The 22,787-nt window shown below is 45.1% G+C and overlaps 1 protein-coding gene across 8 annotated transcripts in view; it reads left to right on the forward strand.

Annotated features, from left to right (window-relative positions):
* The window catches only part of NLGN1 (neuroligin 1), a 628,672-nt gene that overhangs the window by 186,732 nt on the left and 419,153 nt on the right, over positions 1–22,787 (forward strand). The gene's annotated exons all lie outside the window — the stretch shown is intronic.

Consider the following 22,787-nt stretch of genomic DNA (forward strand, 5'->3'; position numbering starts at 1 on the left):
TTTGGAAATGATGTATTTTGCACAACGACCTCTCCCAGATCCAAACACAGCCCAGAAGCTTGTCGCTTCGCTTGTGCTTTACACCTCCTTGTTTCTTTGCAATCCCAGGCAGGCAGCAAAACCAGAGGTTTGCTGAATCCTTGGATGGCCACCATACAAAATCAGTAGATTGTGTTTGATTTGGATGGGTCACAAATTGTTCAGCCCTAATATAGGAGAGACAAAAACCTCTTACTGGCTAAAACTTTCAGCTCTACTTAACAAAGGATGATATTCCTATACACACACCACTTTCGTGTAGGAAAAATGCACTTACATGCAGGAAAGTAACTTGCTATTGCTAATATTTAGAGTGGCTACTTTCACTGCTGCCCCCAAAAGAAAGACTCCTGTGACCAAAATTGAAAAAGAGGATAAAATAACACAAATCTGCAAAAAAAGGCATGCACTGATTTAAATGTAGCAGTAGCTAATGAAATTTCAGTAGATATGCTGTACATCTTACCATAGTGGGAATAACTTAACTCCCTTGATTTCAGTGGGTCCACTCTCAGCAAGACTTACCTGGATATCACAAGGTCTCAGCCATGGCCAAGACAGAATTCAAACCCAGGTCTCCATTTTCTCTAGTTCAGCACTGCATTCTGATCATTGACTCAACACCCCATACTTTTCAGCCCTGATAAAACTTACTTGTGCTGGGGTGTTGTCTAATTTCCCACCTTGGCAACCACAGATGTGGAACAACTCATAGAGGTGGGGAAATTGACAAACGTGATGGAATCACAACACTGGAAAGGATTCCTACAAGGGCAAAATAATGTAAGATGGGGCAATATTTTGGATTGCTTTCCCATGTTGGTGGTTATGGGGAATCCTGCCCTCAGCTAAACCAGTTTCACACAGTACTTAAAATATTATACAAATATATATTCTTATGGAAGAAATATAAACAAGCAAGCTACTGCACTGCCATAAGTGTTCCTGCCCATGCCCCCACCCCAAATGTATATTTTATTGATTTTCCTTAGCTCAGGTTAAGACTGAAGTGACAAAGTGTTTCAATTTCCAGAGTTGCCCTGGAGGACTGAGACAATTTACAATCATTTCTGCAGTAAAATTGCTACCTCGTGATATTGACCAACGCAATTGCATGTAGCCTTGGTGAGCAAATATGAGAGTATAAATATTTGCCTTTCTATTTGTTTTTTAAATGAAATGTATTACCTTATTAATGTCATTGTCAAGCCTTATTTCAATTCTGCTGGATGAAAAAGGTGATTTGGAAGCACCGCTTTCTTGCTAATTTGTTTATGTGTTAAGGATGGGGTCTATCAACGGCTAGACAGCTGCTCCCTCCATCGCCTGCCAGCCACCAATGTAGGGATTTGATTCTCGTCAGGTTCTTGGCTTGCCTGGGAGATGGATAATAAAGTTGATACAGACCAGGGATGGGGAACCTTTGCTCCTCCTGGTGTTGGTGCCTGCTCAACATTTCTGTGTTATTGGACTGTTCTCCATCAATTAATGAGAAAAGAAATTGCACTGAAAATATTAGAAAGGAAAGAGAAAATACCAGGTAAATTCTCATGGGTCAAGATGGCAGAAAAATTAAATTCACTCCACATTTAAAGGTGAATCTGCCTAATTCACAGTTTCCAAAAACAACACGTAACTGTCCTTTGAAATTTGCCATTCCCTGAATTTTGCAATGCAGTACTCCGACCAAGTAATATGAGCAGAAATCCACGTGTATATAAAAATATGTATGTAAAAGTGTATATAAAAATGCGTAAATGGTTGAAAATAACATTGAGATGCATTCTCTTGGGGAAAACTGCTCTGCAAAGATGCATACAATAGGCAAAATTGCAAGTGTATTAAGTGAAATTCACAGATGAATTTTTGTAGGAGCTTTTAAAAAAAATCATAAATATGCAGAAATGTGGTGAACTGATCTTATGATTGGAAAGAGCAAGGAACCAAAAGAAACCCAAATGGAGAGATTAACCCATTCCTGGTGCAAGTTTATTTTTTAATCTTCTAATATTACTCAACGGTGGCTGATTGGTGTACATGATGAGAGTTGGCAGATGATTTCAGTCCTACCACCCCATCAATCTAGTCCTCAGGACAGAATGTAAATCTGCTGCTTAATCTGCAGATCTACAAACCTTTCCAAGGGATCATTCAACCATGGTACTTAGGAGGTATGCCAAGGACTGTGCCGTATTTCCCCCCTTGCTTTTCACAGTGTTAAGCGAACGGCTTCAAAATATGGTGCCTTTGCTTGGCAGGGTGCAAACGCTTTAAAAAGGGCTGCAGGAAGCCATTATCTGTAGCTTTCTGTGCAACTCTATGCACAAAGGGTCATTTTACATACAAGAAAGCGGCTGCCCCTCTTGAGAGAATAACAGCACAATTCTGGGTATAAGAATGCATGGATGCGGAATATGTTTGTAGCTTGCAGGTGCAAGCCTAAAATGTGTTTGCGTGTTTAGACCCAGAAACCTACCCCCCTAAATAACTTGACTCAAATTTTGGTTTTGGTTTTTGGCAGAATTTAGGCCACAACTTGATTGATTACAGAAAGTGACTGGTTGCATAGGCTCTGGTTCGACTAGTTCCCTGCACCGTGGCAGGTAGCGCTGACCCAGGGCACCAGCCTAGGTCAGCTAACGGTGAACACCTGGATAAGTGGAAAGCTGGGAACAGGCTATCTCCGCCACCCAAATGTCCCCCTGGACTCAGGCACGGGCACAACCCCCTCTCAGGGGTTGACCAAACCATCGAGTCCCTGGATTCCTTTAACGGAATACCCTTCACATAGGGATGGCGAGAGCGTTCTCCCATCCCTATCACCTGAACCAGAGCCTATCCGCAACCTTACAAGTTGTGACGATTTGCTACGCGGCAGGCAAAACCCAAATGGCAACAGCCAATCAGCCAAGTGGGGGAAATTCTGCCATGCCCCTGTCCCAACGACAGACGACACAAGACGGCATAGCAAGGTCAAGTGCACAGCCCTAAATATAGGGAGAGGTGGGCGGGTGTTCCGAATGCACGTGTCGAAAGAGGAAGCTCTGGGTCACGTGCATGGGCATAAATAGGTCCCTTGAACCATTTGGACTGTGTGCCATTGGCCAGATTGCACCCAGCTATGAGGGACCTACCAATCGGGTGTTGTGGCTGATGAATCGTACCCACCCACAACACAGGGTGTTGGTTTTCCAGGTCTCACCGCAGTACGTGCCCTCTTTAAGGGAGGACCCGATTTACAGGGAAGTAACACTCAGTAGAAGGACGCGGGTGGCACTGTGGGTTAAACCACAGAGCCTAGGACTTGCCAATCAGAAGGTCGGTGGTTTGAATCCCCGCAACGGGGTGAGCTCCCGTTGTTCGGTCCCTGCTCCTGCCAACCTAGCAGTTCAAAAGCACCTCAAAGTGCAAGTAGATAAATAGGTACCGCTCCACAGGAAGGTAAACGGCGTTTCCGTGCGTTGCTCTGGTTCACCAGAAGCAGCTTAGTCATGCTGGCCACATGACCCGGAAGCTGTACGCCGGCTCCCTCGGCCAATAAAGTGAGCTGAGCGCCGCAACCCCAGAGTCGGTCATGACTGGACCTAATGGTCAGGGGTCCCTTTCCCTTTACTTTTTTGAACACTCAGTAGAGGATGACAAGGTGCAACAGTGATGCACACCTGACCTCCAGCTGGTTGCATCAATGCTGCTCAGCAAGGGATACAGGAAGGAGGAGTGAGACCTTGGGAGCATCAAATTGTCTCCACCAGTACATGTGCACTGCACCAACCTTGCCACCATCTCATCTCCCTCTCTACTTCCTGGGAAGCAGCAGCAATCAGAGTTCAGGTGAGTCCCACTGCCCTACCATGCCATTCCACTATTGGTAACGCCCATTAAGTTTGCTCTTCTTTAACTCTGGGCAAACCTTAGGATTGGGCTGTGTCTGCAAACACATTACAAATGCGAAATAATATCTATGGAACATTTCTGGTGCACTGACTATCCTAAGAGGATGCACTTGAAAATTGCAGGGGTGGTTTTGTATGCGCTCCCTGATAGCCTTTAGAAAAGGAAAGGGGATAAATAACACCAGGAAGGCAAAATGAGAGCCACATGACAAGACCACACTCAGGTCTGTGAGGGTTCCTTGCTGCCTTAGAGTGTATTATTAAATCACTTTGGCATCCTGAGTTGCCAGTAGTGTTAGTGCAAGCATCCAAAAATAACCAATGAATTGCTTTCCTCAAAACTCCAGAGAGATGGGATGTCTGCCAAGGAAGCATGATAAAACAAAGGACCATAAATAAATTAAAGTCACTAACCTACTGTAAATGTTTTCACTGCATTTGCTTGTTCCTCTCTTACGGTTTTTGCTTCCTTGTCCAACCCGACAGGCTTTGTGGTGTTTTTAATCTTGCTTCTTTTCTGTTTATCTGCATTTCCATGCCGTTTTTCTTTCAACACATGGATAAGTCCTCCTCACAGTTACTTAGGTTTTAACCAGAGAATAGTAGGATAGTCGATGGTCAAGGAAATCTACTCCTCTCCCAAGCTTTGTGGCACCTTAGAGCCAGGGCAGACGTTGTTGTTGTTGTTGTTGTTGTTGTTGTTTTTGTTGCTGCTGCTGCTGCTGTTACACAGCTATGAGTGATTGCCAAATAAGAATAATGAGAAGATTATTATTATTATCATCATCGTCGTTGTCAACCTCATCAATATGCCGCCCATCTGACTGGGTTGCCCCAGCCACTCTGACTGGCTTCCAACAATTATGAAACCACAGTAAAACATCAAACATTTAAAACTTCCCTATACAGGGCTGCCTTCAGATGTCTTCTAAAAGCCATAGTTGTTGATTTCTTTGGCATCTGGCAGGAGGGTGTTCTGCAGGGCGGGTGCCACTACCAAGAAGGCCCTCTGAGTGAAGCAGAGCAGTAGTGGTGTTGGAGGGGAGAGCTGTGAGTGGCCTCTCTGCTTGCTGACCTCTGGTGCAGTGGTAGACTCTGGTCACATTTCATAGCATGTGTTTAAAGCATTATGCCCCTTTAAACAGTCATGGCTTCCCCCAAAGAATCATGGGTTTCTGTAGTTTGTTGAGGGTGCTGAGTTGTTAGGAGATCCCATATTCCCTTCACGGAGCTCCAATTTCCAGAGCCGTTTAATAATTCCCATTTTATCTTCACAACAACCCTGTGAGGTTGGTTAGGCTGAGAGATGATGAGCTCACCCAGACTGGATCTAGACAGATCAAAGAAGAGTTTCAGTTAAATGCATTGCAAACTTTGTATGAGAGATTGGGTTGACAAAAACGGAACTCCATCACGCCATCTGGTGTCACAGTGTTAAAATGCATAAACAACACATATAAAACCCTTTTTCTTTCTTCCTTCCAATGTAGCTGAGTCCCCAGTGAGCTTCATGGCACGGGGCGGGGGGGGGGATGATGAATAGCACATGCAACTCTGCTCCTTTTGTCCGTGCAATTATAATCAGCTGGAGGAGACACCTGAATTGGAAAAGTTTCATGCGCTCAGGGTTCAGCTACCTTTCCATGGAACTCTAGAAGTTTGAAATGCAAGTTGGAGTGTAAATGCCCCTCATCTCAAGTGTACATATACACAAATGCATACGCCTGTATACGCCTTGCAATGCTGAGTCACACATTACAGAACACAAGATACATTTTCAACTCTTGGTTGTAGAACAGTTATGCTTTCCTACCACAAGCCTCCTCTTTGCTTTCAAATCACAGAAGGGGGCTATGGCAGAATAAATGAGCACAGCCAAGGGGTGGAGACCCTTAAACAACCAGAGAGAGAGAGAGAGAGAGAGAGAGTTAGTTATATATGTGTGTGAGTGTTAGCAGCACATCCCTGGGAAGTTGGTGTGCTGGGCATGCAATTGCCCTGCCATGATAGCATTTAACAGCAGCTCAGAGGAAAGTGCTGCTCAGATTAGGACCAGGCTCCAGCTGCCTCTGGTACTTGACTCTGTATGAGTTCCTTGCTTCTTCTTTTTTTAAAAAAAGCTGTAATGTTTCAATTTGAGAAACTGTACAAGGCTGAAGAAAGTTAAGATAAACAACAGGGATCAGAAAGAACTGGATTTGCTTTGCCTAAACGGCCTCGGCCCAGTATACCTGAAGGAGCGTCTCCAACCCCATCATCCAGCCCGGACACTGAGGTCCAGCGCTGAGGGCCTTCTGGCGGTTCCCTCACTGCAAGAAGTGAGGTTACAGGGAACCAGGCAGAGGGCCTTCTCGGTAGTAGCACCCGCCCTGCGGAACGCCCTCCCAGCAGATGTCAAGGCAATAAACAACTATTTTACTTTTAAAAGACAAGTGAAGGGGGCCTGTTTAGGGAGGTTTTTAATGTCTGATGCTGTATTGTTTTTAATATTCAGTTGGAAGCTGCCCAGAGTGGCTGGGGAAACCCAGGCAGATGGGAAGAGTATAAATTATTATTATTATTATTATTATTATTATTATTATTATTATTATTACTTTATGGACAGGGCTGGGCCAAGAGAAGGCAAAGGGCAAGATGGTGCCTCTTATGTACAGAAGCTGGGCAGATTGGCAATTGATTCTCGTTGAGTGTCATGAACTGGCAGGACAACAAGGAGGAAGAAGAGGTTCCAGACGAGGGGTGTAGCGGGGACTGGGACACTCCGGGGTGGGGAAGGAGAGGTTGTTGTAGGAAGTACTTAAGGGGTGATGGAGTATGGCGAGGCAATGGGGGTCAGTGCACAGGGAGCCCTGTCGCCACGATTACGGCAGGCTCTGGGGCATCGGAAGAAGCAGGTAGGGCTCTCCAGCAGGCAAGGGCCCACAGCACAGCTCCCTAGCTGGCGAGGTGGGACTCACTAGCTCTGGGAGGCGGTGTGTGATTCCGCAGCTGCAGTAGGCATAGAGCAGGTGAGAGTCATGTGCTTCATCAGGTCAAGATGTTGCAATCAGCATGCATAGTTTAAAAGGGCGGCAGAGATGAGGGTCTGTGTCTGTTCAACTGCCCATGTTGATGGATCTTAGCTTGGATGCTGCAAGATCTATGTGGACGTGTAGATGAGTGCTGGACTTGACATACTGACTTGCCACCAGGTAGTTCAGGGTTTCAGGACACTGAGGGCAGCAGCCTAGGCTAGGAACTTCTATAGAGGGGAATAACCAGTCAGGGGGATGGCAGCTGCTTATTGGGGCCCATAGGTTCAAATACTGTCATCCGTGCTGCTTAACATCTATATGAAGCTAGTCACTGGGAGATTTGGAGCAAAGTCTCACCAATATGCTGACAACACCTAGCACTATCTCCCTGTTCCATCTGCATTAGGAGTGCAGGTTTGTTTCTGGAGGTGATAATGGGCTAGTAAATTGAAGCTGGATCCATAGAAGATGGAGGCACTGTAGACGGCAGTCTCTATGTTTGGAAGTTGGCAGAGTGGCCCATTCATGATGGAGCCCTACCAATCTTGAAGGTGCAGGAAGATGCTCCTTGGTGGATGCTCCTTGAACCAACCCAATCACTTGAGCCTCAGGTGGCCTTGGTGGCTAGGAGTGCCAATAGGCAGCTTTAACTAATGCCTCAACTATTCCTGGTTAGGGATAGCCTGCAATGGTCACTCATGTTCTAGCAAGCTCCGGGTTAGACTACTGTAATGAGGTCTGTGTGGGGCTGCCCTTGAAGACAGCTCACAAATTATAACCAGTCCATAATGTGGCAGACAGGGTGCAAATGGAAGCAGCAGGCTGATCTCCTGTAACTCCCTATTTAAAGTTAACTTCACTGGTTGCCTGCTGTTTTCCAGGCATTTAAACCCTGAGCAACCTGGTTTCCTAATACCCAAGAAAGCATCTCTTGTACCAGCCTGTCCATATATTAAGATCAGTGGATGAAGCTCAACTGGTCATCCCTGTGTAGAATAAAGTCCACTAGGGGCTGTTCAAACATTTTTTCAGTGACAGTTTCATGTCTGAAGATCATCTCTTCCAGCAGGCTTTTGAATGAGGGAAACCGTGGCTTGCTAAAACTTATGAATAGTTCAATGCTGCTGCTTTTTACCATGAGTTGCGTGGAAATAACTGTTTTAAATCTTGTGTGCCAAGCTGGCTACTCTGTTGTGGCAAAGGGTGGTGTTTAAATTTCTCAATAGTTACTTCAGGCTGCTTTCGGCATGAACATTAATTTGTTGAATCATTGGGAGAAAAATTGAAATGGAAAAGCCTCCTTTGGATTTGGAATAGAGCAGATATTGCTGTCTACAGATTTCTGAGCATACCTAGGCATGTCTTTGCCCCAAAAGATGTTGGGGAAGGAGGAGGACAGTTGTATTTTATTTATTTTTTACACAAGGACCAATGGCTTGATGAGGCAGCTTTCTACATTCATAAATGCTACCAATAAATAAAAATAAATGCTACCCATGCAAGAGAACTTTCTACTGAAGCTGATAACACCCTGCTGCTATTTTTTTTAATAAAGCAACAAATGTCCGCTGTACATGTGCTATATGAAATGGTTTCTATGGAAATGTCCTGAGCTCAATCAGTCTTGAACAGGAGGATATTTTGAAGAATAATTAGTTTGAGCTTTTTTAAAAAAATCCATGGGGATGACACAAGAAAGTTGGGGTGCATTTCAGCCGAATGTGTTCTGAAAGAGATAACACTTCACATTGTATCCAACTTTGTGACGGGGAGTTTCCTTTTCATTTATTTCTTACAAACATGCTTCACCACCACCCCCTCCACCCCAGCAATTGTTTGTTCTTTTTCTTCTCAAAGCAAGATGAAATTTGCATTTACTTGAGGTTGGCATTTGTGATGTACTAGAATGTCACAAATTTGATGGGTGTAAAAGGGGGGGGGGGAAAGTTGACTGGTCCAATTTGTCTTGTGTACTTAGGCATTTATTCAGAAGCACCAAGGCTACAGGAGCCCCCTCTCACCTTTTGTGTGCCATCACTCCTAACACACTTAACCCATTTATCCCAGAATCACCTGTTTGTCAGGACTTGCAAAATGCTGTGCACAGGGCTGTGTAGGTGTCGCTGACCACATAACTTCCAACTGTCCCTATTTTCCCGGGACATTCCTGGAATTACAGAAGCCATCCTATCTTCTGATTTGATCCTGGAATGTCCCAGGGATGAGCTGGCTCTGGCACTTACAGCGCTAAGCTCATCCCTCAGACATTTTGTTCTAAGACAGGCATAGGCAAACTCGGCCCTCCAGATGTTTTTTGACTACAACTCCCATCATCCCTAGCTAACAGGACCAGTGGTCAGGAATGATGGGAGTTGTAGTCCCAAAACATCTGGAGGGCCAAGTTTGCCTATGCCTTTTCTAAGATGTGTGTCTTTGGGGGTATTTACCCCCAAGGGCTATGTTTACTTCTGGGCTGGCCACATGCCAGTGCTGGGCGGGGCAAGAGGCAAAAGTGGGTGGAGCAATTGATGCAAATTTTACCTTTGTGTGCCTTTGACACGCACTCGCACGCCCCTCTCTGTCCTCCATCCCAAGAAGCAGGAGGAATTGCCAGAGTTTAAGGACACATTTCAGCCTTAACAAATAAACTCAAAGAAGATGCAAAGCTGGTCGGTGGTGTGCCTGGGAAGGGAGTTTGGAGCTTGCATTTGGAGCTTGCAGTTGACAACATTGCAACTGGCTTGGTCTGCAGCAATTAGCAGTCATCTGCATTTATCTTTGAGCCCCCAAAATTGCTGAGTACCTTCTAATTGCTGTCACTCAGGCCACAGCTGCAGGAGCCTAGTGAAATGTTGCCAACTCTTTTTTTATGCGAAGGCTCCCATGCCTTTAACAGCCGTTACCAATAACCTATTTTAAAAGCACATCTTTCCCCACCGTTGTGGCTTCTTGCTGGGACAAGCTGCGCTGGTTGAATTTCTGCCCAAAATGCAACTCTTTACAGGATCCCTACCAGAAAAGAAAAATGCTGGGGCAAAAGAGGTGGGCAACATACTCGAACGCTTGCATTGATATATATTTTTTTCCTGCCCGTTCCCACTGGTCATGCCATAAGAATGCTCCTGAAAATAGGCCCTTGGCACCAAATAAATACGTTCGGGATTGAAGTGATTACCTCAGTGGAAAGTTGACTCATGCCTAGACATATATTTATGTTCTTGTGTTGAGTACATCAGTAAACACACTTTAATCCCAGTAATCTAAGCTCTTTAGAAAACAGGAAAATTGTCCAAAATTGCAGGACTTCAGTGCTGCGAGCATCTGGTCGCGTACCACATTTGCATATAGAGCAACGAAATGCACAACACAAGTTCAAACTCATTTGGCCTCGGGCACAAACAGGGTGGATGCTTTAATGCTGACATCACTTATCAGAACACTTAGCAGTTGACCAGCAGAGTTGGCATCTCACAGCTGATCTGCGCTATTGGTGCTTATAGGGCCGTTTAGTATCTGTAGCTGCACCACATCCATCCTTCACTTGATTGAAACCTAACAGCTGTTAAAGAGCAAAAAACCCACACAAAGGGTTATCTTGTGCCTCTGGGTATCCTTAAACAGGGTGATATGTGATGTTTGGATAATAATGTGCAAAATAGCTAAGCCATAGTTTGCTGATTTGTTTTGGTACGTCCCAGGTTTTATCTTACCCTCTCCTGGAGGTTCACAGTAGCTATATAGTAATTTTCTTTCACTATTTGTTTAGTTCCGCCAGTGTGTACAAGACAGAAGTGGAACTGTACTCAACAGATGTCTTACAGACCCAGCCTAAGGCTTTCCTAATGGGAACTGCTACAGACAGTGTTTCAGGGGGGTTGTAGCTTAGTGCTAGAGTACCAACTTTGCATGCATCCCCTCCAGGGCAGCTGTCTACCAGCTTTATCTGGTGCACAGGCTGATACCCTACCTGCCTGCAGAGTGTCTCACCAGAGTGCTGCATGCTCTGGTTATCTCTCTTGGACTACTGTAATGCACTCTACGTGGGGCTACCTTTGAAAGTCACCCGGAAACTGCAATTAATCAAGAATGTGGCAGCTGGACTGGTGACTGGGAGCGGCCGCCGAGACCACAGAACACTGGTCCTGAAAGACCTACATTGGCTCCCAGTACATTTCCGAGCACAATTCAAAGTGCTGGTGCTGACCTTTAAAACCCTTAACAGCCTCAGCCCAGTATACCTGAAGGAGCGTCTCCACCCCCACTGTCAGCCCGGATGCTGAGATCCAGCTCCGAGGGCCTTCTGGCAGTTTCCTCCCTGTGAGAAGTGAGGTTACGGGGAACCAGGCAGAGGGCCTTCTTGGTAGTGGCCCTGTGGAACGCCCTCCCATTAGATGTGAAGGTGTCTTTTAGAAGACACCTGAAGGCAGCCCTGTTTAGGGAAGTTTTTAATGTCTGATGTTTTATTGTGTTTTTAATATCCTGTTGGTAGCTGGCCAGAGTGGCTGGGGATACCCAGCCAGATTGGCGGGGTATAAATAATAAATTATTATTATTATTATTATTATTATTATTATTATTATTATTATTACTCCTGTGGTTTTCAGCAACTGGTGTTCGGGAGCATTGCTGCCTCCAGCTGTGGAGGTAGAACACAACCATCATGGCTAGTAGCCATTGATAGCTTTCAATAACATCTCTAATCAGAGTGACTCTTACTTAGGAAGGCTGGAAATACTTTGGATCCAGAACGTGGAGGTGATGCTAGATGGTCCAGTGTTGTTGCTGTTGTTTGTACCCTGCCCATCTGACTGGGTTGCTCCACCCACTATGGGCGGCTTCCAACATAGTAGAACATTACACATGAAAAAGCTTCCCTATACAGGGCTGCCTTCAGATGTCTTCTAAAGGATATACTCATCTCCTTGACATCTGATGGGAGGGCATTCCACAGGGTTCCCTGTAGCTCCACTTCTCGCAGTGCGGAAACCACCAGAAGGCCCTTGGTGCTGGATTTCATTGTCTGGGCTGAACAGAGTGTAAGGCATCTATCAAGATAGCAGTCATAGATTTATCAGATGCAGAACAAGCTAGGCTCAGTGGCAGAGCACAAATGGTGCATACAGATGGCCCCAGGTTCAATCTTGGCATATGTAGTTATAAGATCAGGTACCAGGTACCTTTGCCTAAGAGCATGATGATCCACTGGGATGCGGGTGGCGTTGTGGTCTAAACCACTGAGTCTCTTGTGCTTGCCGATCGCAAGGTCGGCGGTTCGAATCCCTGTGATGGGGTGAGCTCCTGTTTCTCTGTCTCAGCTTCTGCCAACCTAGCAGTTTGAAAGCATGCCAGTACAAGTAGATAAATAGGTACCACTGTGGCGGGAAGGTAAATGGCATTTCCGTGCACTCTGGCTTCCATCACGGTGTTCCATTGTGCCAGAAGCGGTTTGGTCATGCTGGCCACATGACCTGGAAAGCTGTCTGTAGACAAACACTGGCTCCCTGGGCCTGAAGCGAGATGATGATGATGATGATGATGATAATAATAATAATAATAATAATAATTTATTATTTATACCCCGCCCTTCTGGCTGGGCCTCCCCAGCCACTCTGGGCGGCTTCCATAGAAACCAAAAATACAGTAAAATATCACACGTTAAAAACTTCCCTGAACAGGGCTGCCTTAAGATGTCTTCTGAATGTCAGGTAGTTGTTTATCACTTTGACATCTGCTGGAAGGGCGTTCCACAGGGCGGGTGCCACTACCGAGAAGGCCCTCTGCCTGGTTCCCTGTAGCTTTGCTTCTCGCAATGAGGGAACCGCCAGAAGGCCCTCGGCGCTGGACCTCAGCGTCCGGGCAGAATGATGAGATGAGCGCCACACCCCATAGTCGCCTTTGACTGGACTTAACCGTCCAGGGGTCCTTTACCTCTACCTTCCCTTAGTTTAGACAGTACTGGATTTAGGGATCTTGTCCATCCACTCTGTTTCCCTAGCTGACTGTTCATTCAAAGACCTGTCCGGTATGTATCCATTCCTGTTCACTGACTGGTAACACAGGGAAAGCACAAGATAAAAAAATTCCTTCCAGTAGCACCTTAGAGACCAACTATGTTTGTTATTGGTATGAGCTTTCGGGTGCATGCACAAGGTACTGTGGGTGATGGGGAGGGTGAGATAACAGTGGTGGAATAGCAGGGAAGGTGAGGCTAAAATGTGCAGTCCTCCAGATCTTGCTGGACTCTAGCTTCCATGCTGACTGGAGCTGATTGGACTTGGAGTCCAAGAAGATGAGGAGGGCTGCTGGTTCTCCATCCCAGCTTCCCACGGTTGTTGGATGTTGGATTTTTGAGTGAGCTCCATTTAGCTCAGTGGGACTTCATTTTGAGTTGACATGTGCAGCGTCAAATCTCATTGAAAGCATTCCAAGCCAAGTCTGCACCTGTCTGAATTCCACTTAGGCACCATGTTATGATTCATGCCTGTCACTCACTCAGTTTTAAAAAGAGAAAGAGAGAGAGATGAATTTCTTTCTTTTTCCTCAGAGCCACCCTGAAAGCTCATCTCATCCCAGGTAGCAATGTAATATCCATTAAAAATTTAGATGCCATAGAAATCTGTTTTTCCTCCTCTTACACATGACTGGATGATATAATCTGCAGGTTCGTACAGCTTTTAGGACACTGTAATATTGCCCATACGTAATTTTTAGTAATATTTGCAACCTTTTCCTGGCTCTCCCCATTCTAATGTTCAGCTTTCTATTCTGATCCTGAATTGACCTTACTGTGCTGTCATGTTGATGTAGCCTAAATTTCTGACGTGATCTCACTTTCCTTCACAGTAGAAGAGGAGTGCATGCTTATTCCCATTGATAAAGGCATTAGAAACGCAGCCACGGCGAAAGAAAAATCACTTGGTCTGCCTCAGGGGGGCAAAATTCTATTCTATCTTTGGGGAGAAGATTCCCCCCTCCCAATCGTTCTTTAATGGCTTTTTTTAAAAAAAATTCCTTTGCAAACAAAATATATTTCGGACTTGAAAGTGGATGGAGCTTTGAGCTTATTGCAACCAGCAAACTACTGCCCAGCAGATGAGGTTCTTGCATACTTTCAGGATATATTCTTGCATATCATGGGCTGTACTAACCAGCCTCATCCTGATGCCCTCCAGGAATGTTGGATGACAATTACCATCATCCCTGACCAATGGCTACGCTGGTTGTGCCTGATGGGATACCAGAGGCCAAAGGGCATCAGGCTGTACTGTGCTGCACTGTGCTTGATGCAGGTGGCGCTGTGGTCTAAACCACTGATCCTCTTGGGCTTGCCCATCAGAAGGTCGGCGTTTCGAATCCCCATGACAGGGTGAGCTCCTGGTGCTCTGTCCCAGCTCCTGCCAATCTGGCAGTTCAAAGCATGCCAGTGCAAGTAGATAAATAGGTACTGCTGTGGCGGGAAGGTAAATGGCATTTTCATGCACTCTGATTTCCATCACGGTGTTCTGTTGCGCCAGAAGTGGTTTAGTCATGCTGGCCACATGACCTAGAAAGCTGTCTGTGGACAAACGCCGGCTCCCTCGGTCTGAAAGCGAGATGAGTGTTGCACCCCATAGTCACCTTTGACTGGACTTCACCGTCCAGGGGTCCTTTGCCTTTTTCTTTTTCTTTTACCTATGTGGTGGACACACAGTGTTGGGGACCAGCCAAAGCAGTGGGTACACACACACACACCCCAGGATTATGTCAAAGTAGTTTCTGGGAGAATCAGAAAAAATTACAGCCATTCAGGCAAGATTTTGAACAGCTGTATACAAATAGCCTCTCATAATAGTCCACCCTATTTGTGAGCATAGGAACTGGGGAGGGAGGCTGAGAAATACATAATATCCTATTTTTTAATATATATTTTTGCTGCTACTTTTTCTGTAAAATGTTGACAGCTTGGCCAGTATTTTGCAACCTCCGCAATGCCCCAGATTCTTTCATTGTTCCAGGGTTTTGTGGGGCTGGTGACCATAAGCGCGCGCACACACACACACAAACACACAAACACACACCAAATATATTGACTATTCAGAGAAAAAGTGGTCTTTTTCAAGCATGGTAGGAAAAAGCAAAGTCTTAGAAACCTCATCAGAAAAATACCTTCTGAGAAATTTCAGCTCAGTTCTAGCAGATATTATTTCCAGAGAGGGCAAAGCAAAGGAAACAGCAAGATGGGCAATAGATTCAAAGAACTGCTGCGTTGCTTTCCTCTCTATCGAAAGCTAGAAGTGGGGTAAGGTTGGTGGCAGAAAGCAGAGTTGGCTTGGTGCAAATACACTGACGCAGCCAATCTGTGGTTGCACCTTGCCATCTGCTCTCCATAATGGCAAAAAAAGAGATACCATTCTACAAAGTGACTTTTATCCTGAAAAATGCTTATTTCTTGCATCTTGCTCCTAGCTTTAAACATTAGCTCTGCGTTTTCCTTTTTAGTAGTCGGCTCTGAATTTTTCAAACTGGGTGACACAAGGTTGCTTTGCTTTCAGAATTGTATTATTGGCATTGGGTTAAAGGAAGCAACAATCGGCCTTAAGAGTTCTGATTATCCACAATGAGTTTAGCCTAGTAGAAAGCGAAACCAAATAGGAGGGGGGGAAACACACAATGAGAACTGCAAATACTCACTTGGCTTGTAGCCAGTAAATAAATAGCTATTTGTAGGAGATAAACATGCCAAAGCACAATGCATGTTCCTCCCCTTTATGCAAAGCAAAAATAAAATTAAAAAAGAGCACTATCTCTTGGCTAACAGTATCAAGTCATTGGCTGACTCTCTATTTTATCTGTGGTTCAGCTCATGAGTGTGTCAATTGATTGGCATATTGGAGAGTTACAGATATATCTGTGGGTGTATTGATCCCCGTCTGAGATTGTCACCAGTGCTCATTAAATGGTCTTTTGCTTTCATCTGCAGCTGGTGGTTGCTTTTGCTGCCCAGGAAAAAGATTTTCCTCTTCCATGCAATATTTACAAGATTAGGAAAAGCTGGCTCTGTGAACATTTCTGGCTTAAATGCACAAGTCTGTCAAAAGCAACCTTTAGATTTAAATTGCTGTCCATCTCTGCTATTATTCAGAGGCATGTTGCTGTTGTATTTAAGTAAAAAAAGACAAAATAGGTCAGGTTTTGAAAAATACTCAGAAGGCAGTAGACCCTTTAGGCAGCTTAACAGGGCAATCCTAGCCATATAGGAGTCAGAGAGACTTACTCCCAGGTAAGGGTAGTTAAGATCATAGCCAAGTAAGCTACTATCTAGGTTGCTGATCCGCAAGAGGATGCGGTGGAGCAGATCTTCCCTGTCAGAGTCAACCAGGCTGCAGCATGCAACCAGCCAGTGGGAACAGCAAAAGGCACGTATGTCATCCAAGTAGGAAACAAGGTTCAAAGCAACAAATGAAGATCAAAGGAACTAGAGGCAGGTACATAATCAAGGCAAAACAGTTGCCTTCATCATACTACAAAAGGAAAAACAGAGGGGATCAAATAGCAGCTATTCCTTCTATCAGTTTGCTCAGATGAAGGATCCAACTCTTGGGCAGCACTATTTATAGCCAGCCAAAGGTGCTATTGGTTTCTCATATCACCAGGGCTAATAAGCAGCAGTACAATTCTCTGGGTAGCGCTGCAGAGAAGCAAATATCATGCTAAATGCTTCTTCCACCGGACAGTTACCCAAGTGGCTTGTTGTTTAGTCATTTAGTCGTGTCCAACTCTTCGTGACCCCATGGACCAGAGCACGCCAGGCACTCCTGCCTTCCACTGCCTCCCGCAGTTTGGTCAAACTCATGCTAGTAGCTTCGAGAACACTGTCCAACCATCTCGTCCTCTGTCGTCCCCTTCTCCTTGTGCCCTCCATCTTTCCCAGCATCAGGGTCTTTTCCAAGGAGTCTTCTCTTCTCATGAGGTGGCCCAAAGTATTGGAGCCTCAGCTTCAGGATCTGTCCTTCCAGTGAGCACTCAGGGCTGATTTCCTTCAGAGTGGATAGGTTTGATCTTCTTACAGTCCATGGGACTCTCAAGAGTCTCCTCCAGCACCATAACTCAAAAGCATCAATTCCACGGCGAACAGCCTTCTTTATGGCCCAGCTCTCACTTCCATACATCTGGGCAAGTCACTACTTGGACTACCAAGTGGCAGTCAGGTCCAATTCACTGGCTCAAGCCCTCCTACACTGCCCAGGCATTCTTGTCATTATGAAACCACCAGTGAAGGCAGTTGTTCCCCACCTGGGAGAACAGTTATGTGGACTTCTGGTTCTCTCACTATCCATCTCCTCTTGTAGCAGATAGTCAGATAGGGGACTAATCTATACTGGTCAGTTTAAAATGTTATAAATGTGTGTGACACCAGAGAGCACTGTAGAGCAATGTAAAATTGTATTGAGAGCTATATAATGTTTCTTTCTTTTTTTTAAAAGCGTTTTTACAAGTGGTATAGATCCAGCTGGGGTCTCTGCTATCACAATATCTAGTTTGGATTTATGCCACAATAACCGTACATTACTCTGAAGTAGGCCCACTGAATTAATTGGGGAGTCCTCCCCAATATGTACAGGATTGCAGCGTGAACTGGTTAGTCTTAAAGGTACAGCACAGTGTGGTTAACAAGGGACACTTTTGGGAAAATAATATCTGCACCCACATCTTATTCATGTCTACATCGATTTTCCAGCATGTGGAACAAAATGCAGGGATATTAAGTGGACCTTGCAGTTTAGGGTCAAAATCACCACTCCCTCCTGAAACTCATTGCATGACCTTGGAGCAATCACTGCATCTCAATCTAAGGAATCCAAATTGCAATGCAAGAAAATGCAATATAAGAAATAAAAGAAGAAAATAAATATGCAGTTAAAAATCATACAGCATCTAGCACAGGTCATTACAATTGCTACAAGGGGCCTAGAAACCATTAACTGGTATGCCAAGACCCCCAGCAATTTTCAGCTGATCCGTGGGAGTTTGGAAATCACTGCACTGTAAGATTACAAACGAAGGAACACAATTCTTTCAGTTTGATTTGGGTGCAGTTAGAGATTTGTGAATGCTGCTAAAAGTTTTTCCATCATGCCATTATTATTATTTATTGAATTTATATACCGCCCTATACCTGGAGGTCTCAGGGTGGTTCACATAAAAAGATCACAGTACATAAAATAAAAGCAATAACCCAATAATATCCCCCCCACAAGAGCCACATTTTAAAAGGGTATGAGATGTTAGTCAACCAAAGGCCTGGTTAAAAAGGAATGTTTTTGCCTGGTGCCTAAAGTTGTATAATGAAGGTGCCAGGCGAACTTCCCTGGGGAGAGCATTCCACGGATGGGGAGCCACTGTAGAGAAGACCTGTTCTTATGCTGCCACCCTCTGGACCTCTCAAGGAGGAGGCACACGAAGGAGGGCCTCAGAAGATGATATCTGGGTCCGGGTAACAGCTAATAAAGATGCAGAGACACTGGGCACCCTAAACCATTTAACTCCACAAGACCATTCCCTTCTGCTGACATACACAGAGTGTGCTTCAAGCTGTTGGAAGGAAGCCGTTCAGAGAATGCTCAACTAAACTGGTCTACTCAAAGCTGGCCCAGTTAATGTTAGATAAATTAGCTGGGCTGAGGGCGGGGAAGGGGAGGACTGCACAGCTAGACAATAATTTTATTTTTTTCTGGAGACAAATGGTGGAACCTCCTGGCCAAAGCAAATCTTTTGGATTGGGATTTGCTGAGTGTTGCAGACAGCTAATTGGCCAGAGAACAGGAGATCAAGAGTAAAGTATCCTGCGCTCTTGACACATTGACATAGATTGTGGAAGCGTTAGTGGGATAGGAAAGAGTGCTCTGAGATTTTGAGGGAAACTTAAAAATAAAATAAAAATTGCTGGCCATCTTGGTTGGGCTCAGTTCTGGTTCCCCTAACAGACCAGTTTCCACTTTCCTCATGTTGTTAATTGAGAGCTAGCAGCCTGCCTGTTTAAAGGCATTTAGCTGTATCTGTGGCAAGCGAGCTAGCAACAAACAAGCCTTAGGGACTATGCAGAAATGAAATACAGGTGCTGCTTTTAAGGGGACAATGCTGTAGCCTGCTGATATTATTTATTTACCTGCTGAGCCAGAAGCTTTTCTCTCTTGAAAGCCTAAAGAAGACTATTGATAAAACTCTGTGTACAACAGCTATACAAGCCTGAGAGGGAAATTGCTAAAGGCATCCATTTTGGTTTTATTGAATTACTCTTCTTTTTATACATTTTCTATTTTCTCCAGAGAGCGTGCAAAAAAACCCACCACCCACCACCACAAAACCCTGTTGTAGTTATTTTCATCATCCCTAATTCCTTGGAGCTTTTATTTTGGGTGAATGATAAATGCACAATTCCAAAGGCTGTATGTGATCCACCTCTACCGTTGGAGGCAATGCCTCTGAATACTAGCTGCTGGGAAATTGCAGGTGGGGAGAGCTCTGTTGCACGCATGTCCTGCTTGCCGGCTTCTCAGATGCCCACCACTCTGAGAACAGGAGTCCGGACTAGATAGGCCTTTGGCTTGATCCACCAGGGCTTTTACTGGGTTCTTATATTGTACAAGAAATAACAGTATTGTTGTTGTTGTTTAGTCGTTTAGTCGTGTCCGAATCTTTGTGACCCCATGGACCAGAGCACGCCAGGCACCCCTGTCTTCCACTGCCTCCCGCAGCTTGGTCAAACTCATGCTGGTAGCTTCAAGAACACTGTCCAACCATCTCATCCTCTGTCATCCCCTTCTCCTTGTGCCCTCCATCTTTCCCAACATCAGGGTCTTTTCCAGGGAAGCTTGTCTTCTCATGAGGTGGCCAAAGTATTGGAGCCTCAGCTTCACAATCTGTCCTTCCAGTGAGCACTCAGGGCTGATTTCCTTAAGAATGGATAGGTTTGATCTTCTTGCAGTCCATGGGACTCTCAAGAGTCTCCTCCAGCACCATAATTCAAAAGCATCAATTCTTTGGCGATCAGCCTTCTTTATGGTCCAGCTCTCACTTCAGCACCATAGTTCAGAGGTACTGCATCTGCTATGCACGCAGAAGGCTTTAGGTCTGGTCTCCCCTTAAAAGAGATCATTAGCAAGTAAAGGTCAAGAAGACCATTGGGAGGAGCGTAGAAAGAGGACAATGTCCTCTAAAGGAGGTTTAACAAACTGAAGGGCATTTCTCCTCCCGATGGAAATGACCAGGTGGGGACAGATATACCCCTGCTTTAAGCCGTTTACATACTGCAGGCATAGGCAAACTCAGCCCTCCAGAGGTTTTGGGACTACAACTCCCATCATCCCTGACCACTGGTCCTGTTAGCTAGGGATGATGGGAGTTGTAGTCCCAAAACCTCTGGAGGGCCGAGTGTGCCTATGCCTGACATACTGTCTTCTCTTGTATATCATTTACTACAAAGATTTTGACAGCTCGATGACTAAGATATTTAGCGACAAAACCTCGGATTATTGGAACATCATCTCAAGATAAAATCTATTTTCAAAAGAGAATAAATGAGCACTGAACCACTGATGAACTCTTTTTCCCCCTGTGTTTGCTATTGTTTAAGATAAAACTTAAACAATGTGAAAGAAACTATTTTTGCCATTTTTATGGATGTTTGTTGTTTGCCTACAGATAGTTGCCTTGGTGATATTAACTTGTGTCGATTGAAGTAGTCATTGTATCACCACCCTGTTCATTGTTTTATTGAATTGGTATGAGGCATATTCCTATGTTGCTCATGTTCATCTCCTGCCCCTCCCTGCTAGACACTTGTTGCTGTTGAGGAGGAGCAATTAACACACAGGTCCCACGTACCAAACACAGTGCGTTTCCTGGAAATCGTTTGTTAGGAATGCGTTCACATAACAAGCTGATGATTTCCATTGATTCCTATGGATAAATTTCTAATGTGTTCCCAGTACAGAATGTTGACCCCCAAAAGCCCCCAAAAAACCCAGGAAAAGTGTTCTCTGATTTGTCTGAACTCCCCCCTCCCTCCCTACATCTCGGCCAACCAGCAAAAGGTTGAACAAGAAAGCAAAAATGCTCTCCGTGTGGATATCTGAATCTGTGGCATGCATAGCGAGGTTTGGGTACTAATTCCTCATGTTCACATAAGTGAATTTTCACATAGCCAACATTCATAAAGTGGGAGCTGCATGTAGATAGAAAGAATATAAGATGTATGAAACAGCAGAAAAATGTCTTGATAGTTTTCATGAGCTCCTGCCAAGGAGGGGTGGAAGGGTCTTGAAGAGGTGGAGGCAGAGATCAGGGAACTGGATCCCAGGGGGAGGGCCTAAGTGTGATGAGGGAGGTGGCATCAGTGCTTCAAGAAGTGTCAGAGATGGTGGAGGGGCCCAGTGCTCAGAAGAGCCAGGAGCTGGGTCCTGGGGAAGGTTCCAGACAGTTGCCAGACTCCACCCCCGTGTTATCAGATGCCTCCTGTCAAGCTCAGAGAGCCAGTGTGGTGTAGTGGTTAAGAGCAGTAGACTCGTAATCTGGTGAACTGGGTTCGCGTCTCCACTCCTCCACATGCAGCTGCTGGGTGACCTTGGGCTAGTCACACTTCTCTGAAGTCTCTCAGCCCCACTCACCTCACAGAGTGTTTGTTGTAGGGGAGGAAGGGAAAGGAGATTGTGAGCCGCTTTGAGACTCCTTTGGGTAGTGATAAAGCGGGATATCAAATCCAAACTCTTCTTCGTCTCTTCATGTACAAACCTCTCATGACCAGAGTAGAAATGCCTATTGTTGGCCATGTTAGGACTTGTGACCTTCCCCACTCTTCAAAAGGAAGAGGCAGTTAGGCGTGTAGCTTAGCCATACAATTCACCATCGCTGCATTTAAACCTTGCCTTGCCTATGTACCACTCAGATTTAGGTGTTAAGAGAGTTTGGCAGAAAGTGAAACCTGAGTTCGAGTCCTTCGTCCAGCAGTGAAGGGCCAGGACAATGATGACTATGGCTAGGCTAGATAGAATCTATAGACCTATAGAGAGATGCAATTCTGTGGTCTGTGGCTCCAGTGAGGACTGCAGTTTTCCAGAATCAGATGGGAGCACATGTAAGACAGAGTGTAGTAAAGTTTCTGGGATTCGTATAGCGTCCTTGATCATTTGCCCGTTTAAGGGCATCACCTAAACCAGTGCTGGCCAAACTTGGCCTTCCAGCTGTTTTGGGACTACAGTTCCCATCATCCCTGACCACTGGTTCTGTTAGCTAGGGATGATAGGAGTTGTAGTCCCAAATAAGCTGGAGGGCCAAGTTTGGCCATCACTGACCTAAACCCTTGACAAATGCCTAAATCAGACAGGAGAGAAAGGTGTCTACCTACCTCCTTTCTTTTCATCTCCCACTGCACCCTTCCTCCTTTGCTTGTATAAAAAGAAGAAAGCAATAGGATGAAGCATACATTATTGATTCTGAGCCAAGTTCTTACTGCCTTAAGCTTGTTCTTATGGTTACGGGAGCACTGTGCTAATTTATATATATGTTTTCTATTTATGACAAAGGAAACTGTTTCTTTCTTACTAGGCTCAATCCCCTCTGTCCCTAGGATATAGATGTACAAATAGATAGTGAGCTTCTTTTGTTTGTGTGTGTGTGTGTGTGTCAACATTTTCCAAGTGCCTGAACAATATTGTCATAGCTGCGCCAGGTGACTAATGAAAACACCACGTCAGGCTTCCCGTTAAATGGGCCTTTATCCTTCCTGCCCTCCAATGGCAGCCTGAAGAATGCAAAACAGTTTTCCAGTACACAATGAATCACCCTATAAGTGTCCATTGATGCT

Source organism: Podarcis raffonei, chromosome 5 (assembly GCF_027172205.1).
Source record: "Podarcis raffonei isolate rPodRaf1 chromosome 5, rPodRaf1.pri, whole genome shotgun sequence".
NCBI lineage: Eukaryota > Metazoa > Chordata > Lepidosauria > Squamata > Lacertidae > Podarcis > Podarcis raffonei.